We start from the raw sequence: 10,646 nt of genomic DNA, 5'->3' as shown, positions 1-10,646 counted from the left end.
CACAAGTGAACAGAGATCAAATTACAAGAAATGTCTATACCTCAATCTAACACAGCACATTGAGGCATATGCATTGCAAGCTTCTTTAAGAAGTTGCAATTCTGACTTGCTTATTAGGGAAAAGAAGCAGGAGCCAGCCAATCTGGTTAATGGCAGGCTGCTAGATAGTTTGGAAGTAGATAGTACTGGCCAAGAAGGATCCTAGGAGTACATGGAAGGACTACTTCTGAGGAAGAGGATTTAATGATTTTTACTAAGAGCACAATGCTGCTGTCAGATTAGTATTTAATTGTTATTCATTAATATTGGAGAAGCAGTAATCTAGAACAGGAATAAGTAGTAATACAGAAGCTTTACTAGAAGTCAACATGCATCTGTTAACCACAAATCTTAACAAACTGATTTTTTTAAATCAGGTAACAATAATATATATTATGTAAATACCATATTTTATCAGCTCTAGTATAGTCTATTTCAAATGTGATCAAAACTACAGACCAGATTCTAAATACAAGTAACACCATAGATTTGTATGTAAGCATTGTAGTAGTGGTAGCTTCATTTTCAGTTGCTTTTCTAATGATCTGGAATTTGCTTTTTTCACAGTTACCACACACTGAGCCAACATATTCATTGAGCTGTCTACTGTGACCTTAAGATGTTAAGCTGACTGGTCTAATAATTTCCCAGATCTCCCCTGGGTCTCTTTTTAAACATTTGTGATACTTTATCTTTATTCCAGTATTCTGGCACTGAACCAATCTGAGAGACAAGTTACATTATATTTTAGGAGTTCAGCAGTTAGATATTATATTTCTTTACAGGAATCTTTACAGATTCCTGCATGGATGCCATCAGGATCCAGTGATTGTACTGTGACAGGTAGGAGGAAATAGTAAGGCATATGGTAGTCTGCTCAAAATATTATCATTTATGAAGGACAATAAGAACACAGATTGCATATAAATAGGATGTTACCTTGTCTACAGACTGTGTGAAAAGAGCAAGAGCCATAGTTGTATCAATGAAATTAAAGTTTGCTAAGCAACCAGAATTCAGCTTGATATACTTGAAATACTGGTGTGAGTGTATGTGTGTGTGTGTGTGTATACATCCATTAATACATAAATACACATACACACATGGACACACACGCACATAGGTACATACGTACATACATACATGCATACATAATTGCTCAATCTGCTTAAAATCAGCAGGTCATGTGCCAGAATCATTTGTTTCATTTTGTTCCAAATGACATATCAATCAACGTATTACAGTGCCTACAAGTTTATAAATAGTACATAAAGTTTAGATAATATTTTAATTATCTAAATAACTGATATTTGGAGATATACTGCCCTTGGCTAGTAATCAGAGGAACCAAGTTCTGTTGACATCTGTAACTGAAAGTTGATATGGTCATGCTCTCAGAGTAAGCATTTCAGTTGTACTTTCTGACATATATGAGATAATTTAGTACAACAGGGTGACCATGTCAATAACTAAAGAATCTCTATAACTACAATTTAAATATGCCACAGTTTCATAAGTTTAGCTGTAACAAGCAGCTCTGATTTGGATGAAATAATAATTGGATACTTCTGATTTCATGGCTATGAAAGAAGAGATAGCAGGAAATCAAGCCCATACCAATGTTTGAAATACAATTATATCTGTGATTTTTCTGAGCAAGGTTTTATCATACATGGAATGTTAGGAAGTGATTTATCATCTGAGAAATGATTCGGAAAAAGAGATGTCACTGGGAAAAGTAATTCTAGGAGTTTAAGAGTGATAGCATTGCTAAATAAGCCATGTTAAAAGGCAGGAAAAACAATATAGGGTTATCAATGTTTGGTATATATTAACAACTCTGAATGTTATTATATAGTTGCCATTGAATGATCCACCAACAATCAACCAAACATTCCTTTTCAGTCTGTTCCTCACTTCCAGCTGCTAAATCTCATTAAAAACAGCTAAAAAATACATTAAATACCCCCACTTAAATGACTTTCCTATGAAAGCAGTTCTGAGAGTGAAGATTATTTCTGTCTCTGAAGCTGTTCCCTTCCAGAAGCTAAATAAATAATAATTAATAAATTATTTATAAAGCCCTATCACTAGCACAGTGTACAGTGTACAACATCATCAAAACATGATCAAAACCTAATGAACAGAAGTTCACCTTCATTAAAATTCAAGCAATGATATGAACACAGAAGTGATAACATGTTTTTTAATAATTGTGCTTGTTCATACAACTGGGCATGATACAATAGTTGTTATCATATAAATCTTTTTTCTTTTTCTGAATCAATTATTCAAAAGTTGTTTATATGAATAAGAAAGCACAGGGGTTTTTTCTATGCTCCTTAAAATGATCTACAGTCCTTTACTTGTATTGGATCCCAAGACTAATAAAATAATTGTTCCCAGGACTGATTGATTGACTTGACATTTTGTATTTATGTGCGTGTGCGTACACATGTGCAAATGTGTGTGTATGTGGGTGTGGGTGTGTTTGTATCACATATCAATGAGTACTCCAGCTAATATGTGCCAGCATAATAATTCATGTGAATTCTAGAAGCCCACTTCTGGAGCAAAGCTGTTGCAATTGATTATCTGAGATAAAATTAATCACAAGAGTTTTACAAGCCATTAGAAATACTTCTCTTCTGAGAATTTTTTTTATTGTTTCTGTGATATTCAAAATTGCTACTTGCTGAAATAAGGAAACTTAAGATATGAAAGAACCAGTCTTTAACTAGTCTGTAAAACTGCTTTCTGTTCTACAAAATGTAGGGATTAGAAAAGTTTTGTATCACACACTAAGGAACAGTCTGGCTAATATGTGCAATGTGTGTGAACCTTTCTGGGCAGAGCAGACACACCATAATGGAAGGTGAGTGAGGCCAAGGTGAGGTTCCATTAAGATACTCCACTCAGGCTGGTTCATAAATTACCTTAGACAACAATATTTATTCCTAGATGCAATGAATGCAAAGATGTCAACCTTGGAAAAATAACATTTGATAATTTTGAAGAGTTCATGATCTGTCATGGGCTCCTTGTTATATTGCAAAGTGACTCTGAACCAAATTTGAACTCAATAATGTGCATTAGGAATTTTATGGATCCTTTTAAAAATCGGAACTATTGTTTCTAAGGGTTTAGTAGATGTTGTACCGTTAAAACCCATTTGAACAGTGGTGAATGTTACTCAGAATGAAGCCATATTCAGTTCAGTTTGATTTACTTCCGGAGAAGTATGCTATCACTATTGAAACAGCTTGGTATCCCCAGGCAAAATTAATGCACTGCTTTCCAGCAGTATTTAATGAATACTTACAGAATTATTTATGGCAGTGCATTTACCAATGCAATAAAGGTCCAAAAAAGGTGAAATATATTTGTCAGTGAAAATGCTCCCAGTGCATTAGGAAATTATATAAGAGTGCACTGATTCCAAAGTAACATGACATAATTCTGGAAATAAATATACAATAGGTAAGCATGAGGCCTGTTCACAATGAAGGAACAGAAAAAGAAGCTCCTGTGTTCTGCTGGTTTCATGGGAAGTTGCCAAGGCCTATGCAGTAAATTACTATGGTCCAAAATAATGTGAACAAGCATCTGGGAAAGGTGCATTTGATAGATAGTCACAATAGTCAAATGATGGTAATCTAATAATTGACTGTGGAGTCAAGCCATAGGAACTATCTGCAGGAGTACACACTGTATATCATGTTGGGTAAATTCTCTCTTGTTTTGCAGAAAAGCCCGAGGCTTTGCTTTTAGTTGAAATGTACTTTCCCAGATGGTTCAGCGAATACAGAATGTAATCTTGTCTCGTGTTGTAAGCGTGCATTGTTTTTCTAATAATCAGGAAAAAAAACAGCAGCTCATTCAAAGTTTACAATAAATGTGATTCAATTTTTTAAAAGAAAGTCACTAAACCGAATGAGGAGCCAACTCATTAAAAATCTAGAAGAAGAGGAGTGGGGAAAACAGGTTTGTTTCATTAATCCAACTGTCTCTATTGATCAGTAGCACATCCAGTTCTGGGATAAATACCATCTCCTTTCTCATACTGTGTATGTATTAATAATTATTGGAGATTATTAATTTGAACATGTCCAGTATAATTCTTCAAGTCCTACTACATTCAGGGGTATTGAAAATGAAAGACTACATTCTAGAAGAAACCAATGGGAACTCATTTCTGCTTTGGTACCATGCTAACTAGAGGAATGTGTCCATAAAGTCATCAGGAGTTGAGCACAAAACAGATTTTTTACCTCTAAAAAATAATAATAATAATAAGATTTTCCTCTTAATCTTTTAAAAACTCTTTGGGAAAACAAATAATTTTAAAAGAACAAAACCACCAGAAATTAATGCAAAACTCAAATCTGCAAACATTGGATCAAATATTTATTTATTTTTATCCCCTACATCAGGGCTGTCAAAATTGCAATCCGGGAGCTGGATGCATCACGTGCTTGCCACATTCATGCCCAGTTTAGCAAAGGGGAAAAAATGTCCCGATACATCACATGATGACAATGTGATGACGCGAGTTTAATAGCCCTGCCCTACATGAATCTAATATTTTTTTTTCCAGAAATACCTTTGACAATACTGATCGTTCACAGGTTTAGGCAAACAAAATTCATCTTGTAATAGTTCAAATAGTTTAAAAACCTGATTGGCACTAATAAAACTGAAGATTTTAACCTTTAGAATTCTAAAAGTTGCGATAGTGTGCCAGCTTAAGCACTGAGACTAAAAAGGAGCTATAGATCTGGAGTGAGATTGTAAGCTCCATCCCATTGGTACTGGCGGTGGAAGGAGGAGGATGTTAAGTTATAGGTTATGCTAGCTAGAAGCCCATAAGAAGTTTGAGAACAGACATAAAGAAATGATTTCTTCACACAATACAAACTTAACCTTTATTGAATGACATTATGATGGCCACTCATTTGGTTTTAAAAGGGGGCTGAATACATATATGGAGGACAAATATATAACCAGCTATTTATTTATTCACACAGACAGACAGACATACTTACATACAACATTTCTAGGATGTCCTCCTGCCAATACTCTAGGCCAACTATTTGGCCTAAAGGCTCAGTGTTACCTTAGGTCCATAAGTATCATGCCTCCAAATTCCATTTGCAAGGTAATTTGGTATGTGTCCATTTCCTGCATGTGAGTATCTGAGAAGCATCTGTTTAGCCACATATCCAAATAAAATGTTAGTCTACATAGTTCTTGGCCTGAAAGGGTATTGCACCATCTCAGGTATTGCTGACCTCCAAACCTATTTTGTGCCATTGCATGGAAATATGCATCCGGAATAAATTTTAGCAATCACTGGCTTTCTCAATGGCCTGGACCAGGGGTGTCAAACTCGTGTCATCACATTGTTGTCACATGATTTCTGCAACCTTTTCCCCCTTCACTAAACTGGGGATGGGCGTGGCCAGCACGTCATGCAGCCAGCCCACAGACCACGAGTTTGACACCCGTGCCCTGGACTATTATTGTTCTAATTTTTTCCTTGTGATAGTTCCTTTCCAAGACAATCACTAGTCTTTCTAGTCTACAGTCACGATTTCTAAACTGCCCAGAGTCAGGCAGTATATAAATGTAATAAATTATTTCTATTAAATGTTTTGTGCTTCTCTCGATACAGTTATATACAGTCTCTAGTATAAAACATGAAGAATTAAGAATTGTAATCAATGACACAGGATGCAGAAAAATAACAAATAATTATTCTGTGCATTCCTCTTGCTAACAGAAGAAAATGATACTGTGAATTATACTACAGGCATCTTAGTTTGAACTCAGGGATTTAAGTTTCATCTCAGTAATTCTTAGGCTGTTTAATTTTTTTTTAGTACATCAAAGTAAGCTTATAATGGATTCATTGAACAATACAGGGACACAAAGGGATGGTTTAAATACCTGCAATTCCCACTGTTTCTAAATAAGCATTTTAACTTGTGTTTTAGAGGCTGAAATAAAGATAAATCAAATTCTTACTACTTACAATACTCTTGCTCCTTTTCTTTCTATCAAATAATTGCATACCCAAAGATATTTCTTTCATTTAGTTTCTGCAATAATCAGTTAAATATCTCCATGGATAGCAGTGTCTCTGTATAAATCCTAACGTGGGATAGCAGTGTCTCCTAAGGTGGGAATTTTGCTATTGTCATTAAATCCCTTCTATTATGTATGCATTTTGCACATGTTTTGTACATGTGCTTCATACATCATTGTTGTGGCTCTGAGGTTTGAGCCTGCTTTATTAGAGGATGAAGTCTCGGACAGTGGGGAAGAGGAGGTTTTGGAAATGCCTTCCTCCCCAGGACCTTCCTCTTCGGCAATGCCTTCCTCCCTGATTGTGCCTCAGGTGTCGGCAGATAACCAGGAGGGAAGTCCTGAGGCTAATCAGGAAAAGGAGGAGGGCGTACCAGAGTCTCTGACTGAGAATCCAGCAGAGGAATGCTGGCTTGATGCGAGGCAGCAGCGTAGGCAAAAGTGCGAGCTGCAATGCAGAAAGAAGGGATGAATCAAACACTCCGAAGATGAGGGACTGACACGCCCCACAGGGAATAAAAGTGGGTGTGTTCGCTCTGGGAACTTGTTCGGGACAACGTGTTACTTATGGAGGGAAGCTTCGGAGTATCCTGTGTGTGGTGACAGCTTGTATGATTTGTATTCCTCTTATCTGGTTGGACTTGGCAGACAGTGTGTGTGAGACTGCCAAGAACTTTATCGGCTCAAAGGAGTTAACTCCATAATTACTAGACTTGCTTGCTTGCTTGTATTTAGTTGGAAATGTGGACTTCTCACCTCGTTTGTACAGGTGAGACATAAACATCATATACACATATTTCAGGAAATTGGGTCTATTTGATTGGCCTGACTCTAGCTGACTAATGGACCCAATGAGGTTTCAGAGGGAGCACAGAGTTATTTTTAAGAATGTAGTATTGGTTTAGTATAGTATAGGTTTATAAGGCTTAGTCACAACTTGAAATGAACATGTAACAAGGGCCTTGGATCAGATTGCATCAATGCAGACTTTCTGTGATTGTTGATCCTATGGGGTTTATGGAGCAGCTCTGAGAAAGAAAATGATACAAAAGACATCTCTGATGTCACTAGATGATGGATAAAATTACTACAGATAAGAGCTTCATTAACATTTGCTTTGTGGCAGTTAGAGCCAACCACTCTGTTTCAGGTGAACAGAATCTTCCTTCAAGTTGCTTGAATTTGTTAGGAATTGTGCAAATCGAGTGGAATTGACTGGGACACATCTCACCTTGTCTGAAGAGGAGTTTGAACCAGTCAATCACAGAAAAGTAGGCAGAAGCCTTACTGCTGTGAGTTCTGTCACCTGTACTTTGCATCAGGGTGGGTTTCTACCAGTTCACACCTATTCGCTAGAACCCGTTGTTAACATTCTAAGCAGTTCAGAGAACCGGTTGTTAGAAGAAATTACTGGCCTAATCCTGTAAGGAAGGTGGGAAGGAAACATTCTGGTGTTGCTTACAGAAATTGCCTGTCCATTAACCCTTATTACATTCTTGGCAGGACTAGACTTCCTGTCTCAGGAACTTCTCTGGAGTTTTTTCCCCCTCCTTTGCTGGTACTTTGCTTGTGTGGAGTGACCATTCAAAGTTACAATGGCACTGAAAAAAGTGACTTATGATCATTTTTCACACTTACAACTGTTGCAGCATCCCCACAGTCATGAGAGGCCAGGCGAGGAAATACGTGCCTTAATGTGAGTGATATTGAGTTGGCCATGCCCAGCCAATAACATGACCACCAAGCCACATCCACCAACTAAGCCACACCCACAGAACCGGTTGTTAAAAAATTTGAATCCCACCCCTGCTCTGCATCCATATCCTTCTTCAGTGGTGAAAGCAATCCAGAAGGTGACAGATTTGATCAGATTGAGCACAACTTTTTTTTTTTGTGGAGTTAACATACATGGCCAAAACAGAAACCAGTGAAGGGATTGGTTCATTAGAACTTTTCTCCAGACTAAAAAGAAGACATGGACTGCCCAAGTTTGGCTCCAGACAGATTCTTCCTGCAAAAAAAATCACAAAATAGCGTTCTCTGGTAGATTTGAGAGGTCTGGGATCCAGGGAATACTCATCTTTTTATATATATACCATATAATCCTATTCCAATAATTTTTAGCTTCAGGGCATGGCCACCACATAAGGAAGTAGGTGCCCTGTTTATTTTTGCATTTCCAACATTCTGATTTTCTAGTTGGAAGCATCTTTGCCAATCTAGCAGGGGATAGGTGCCACTTATAAAACATTTTGTATATATTTTCTTTATATGCTGCTCATAAGGTTAGTTTATAATTCCCCCCACAATTTTTCCCAATATTCTAATTCAATGTTGTATTGAATTTTTCACCCAAACTATCATTGTTTCTTTTACAATTTCTTCCTCCATTTTAAAATTGTTTCTTTTACAATTTCTTCCTCCATTTTAAAATTCAAAAGTAAGTTATATATTTTGGATATCAATTTCTCTTCTGGTCCCTGGATTATTTTATCTAATTGTTGCTGATCTTTATAAAATCCATATTCTTCTTTGTCTTTTTTATATCTTGTCTGGATTTGTAGGCAGGGCCAATCAATATCAATACCTTGTTGTTTTCTCATGTTGTTTTCAGCCTTCCCAGTGAAGGGATTGGTTCATTAGAGCGTTTCTCCAAACTAAAAAAGAGACATGGACTGCCCATGTTTGGCTCCAGACAGATTCTTCCTGTAAAGAGATCACAAAATAGCATTCTCCAGTAGATTTGAGAGGTCTGGGTCCAGGGAATACTCATTTTGCTTAAACCACACTCAGGCCCCTTAAAGAGACAATGAGTTTGTCCACTTCCTCTCTTAATTACTTTAGGAAAATGCTTATTATTGATTTCTTCCAAGTTAAAGAACTTCTGAAAGACAAATTATATTATGCCAGAATTTTTCTTTCCATCCTAGTTGAAATAAGCTCTGAGTAAGTTTATGGATTAATTAGAGAAACTTTAATTTCTGAAAAACTGAAAAAGTGGGACTAATATGTTGATTTTGGAAAGTTAAGAGCTAGATAGATTTGAAAGAATATTTCCTATGTGGTGTTTAAAAAATATAAAATAGTATATGAAGTTTTTGAAATTAATGATAAGAAATCTTCGGGTGGAAAAGTTTTGTGGACAAAGAATTAATATAATGGAGCAATGTTTTTGACTCTAAAAGGAATTAAGGCAGGGGTGGGATTCTACCCGTTCTATCCGGCTCTATAGAACCCCTTGTTAACTTTCTAGGCAGTTCGGAGAACCGGTAGTTAGAAGCAATCTCCTGTTGTTTTTTTCCACCCTTATTACATTCTTGCCAGTATGCCTAGACTTACTGTCTCTGGAGCTTTGGGGCTTGTCTTTCTTAAAGGGGAAGGGTTGTTTTAAGATTTTTACACTGCTATTCGGAGGAAATACTTCCCTGGACAATCAGCACTTTGAAGAAATAATTGAATAATGAAGCAAAGCTTTTAATGTCAGGGAACCAAGATGAGTGACATTCAGCAAGGCTTCTTGGCTAGCTAGAAAGATTGACTTTCAAACGTGAGCTTACATCCCCTTTCTGAGTTTTGGCCTAAAACTGGTTTTTGGTGAAGGTTAATTCTGTGCTTGGTGACGTTTAATTCTGTGTTTATTGATGGGATAATTTTCTCTATTCAGCTTCAACAACCAACAGCTACTGTTGTGATTTAATTATTTGTATTGTGTTTGAATTTTTTCCTGTCTCATGGTTTCTTTTTCTATCTGGGGAGGGAGTCTTCCTCACTGCTTTAGTACTATCTGGCACTGTCCTTTTGGGGTATACTTCCAAGAGGCAGGATGCAAGCTTGGCACTGATTTTTTTTAATTGCCTTTCTGGGGGGCATGTGACCTTTCCTTGAATCTGGATGATTTCCGTAGGATATCTTGTGAGGTGAGTGAGACCAGCTTTAAGTGGTGCAAATGGATCTAAGGATTGCTTTTCCTGGGTGTGCTTTTTCTGGAGAGCTTAAATAACCTCTCTGCTAAAGGCTTTCACTTTATGAGCAAGAGATGGCTGCTTGATAGTTATCACTGCATTTTAACTATTTTCATTCCTCAAGGTGCTCTGGCTGATTTGTAACTCTGGGTTGCAGGTATTTTTCATCTAATGATTGGTATTTAGGGCAGCTTTTTGCAAGCAAAGAAGCTTTTTGTATTTTTGTACAGGTAATCCTTGACTTACAATAGTTCATTCAAAGTTACAATGGCACTGAAAAAAGTAACTTATGACCATTTTTCATACTTCTGACCGTTGCAGCATCCCCACTGTCATGAGAGGCCAGGTGAGGAGAAGCGCCCCTTAACATGAATGATGTCGAGTTGGCCATGCCCACCCAGTCACATGACCACCAAGCCCCACCCACCAACTAAGCCATGCCCACAAAACCAGTTATTTAAAAAACTGAATCCCACCATTGAATTAAAGCTATGTTATTTTTTAAAACAAGGCCTCCCAATAGGTTGCATGTGTCTGGATCTATCAATTGCTTCTTTG

The 10,646-nt window shown here is 37.0% G+C and overlaps 1 long non-coding RNA gene across 1 annotated transcript in view; it reads right to left on the bottom strand.

The window, feature by feature from the left end:
* Positions 1–6,728: 6,728 nt before the first annotated feature.
* The window catches only part of LOC148131482 (uncharacterized), a 65,578-nt gene continuing 61,660 nt past the window's right edge, over positions 6,729–10,646 (bottom strand). Inside the window, exon 5 of the long non-coding RNA XR_015748930.1 lies at positions 6,729–8,832. This is a non-coding gene — a long non-coding RNA (uncharacterized LOC148131482). The remainder of the gene's footprint in view (positions 8,833–10,646) is intronic.

Source organism: Notechis scutatus, chromosome 3 (genome assembly GCF_049901735.1).
Source record: "Notechis scutatus isolate UNSWTSFEM ecotype Mainland chromosome 3, rNotScu1.2, whole genome shotgun sequence".
NCBI lineage: Eukaryota > Metazoa > Chordata > Lepidosauria > Squamata > Elapidae > Notechis > Notechis scutatus.
This window is presented reverse-complemented; position numbering and strand designations above follow the sequence as displayed.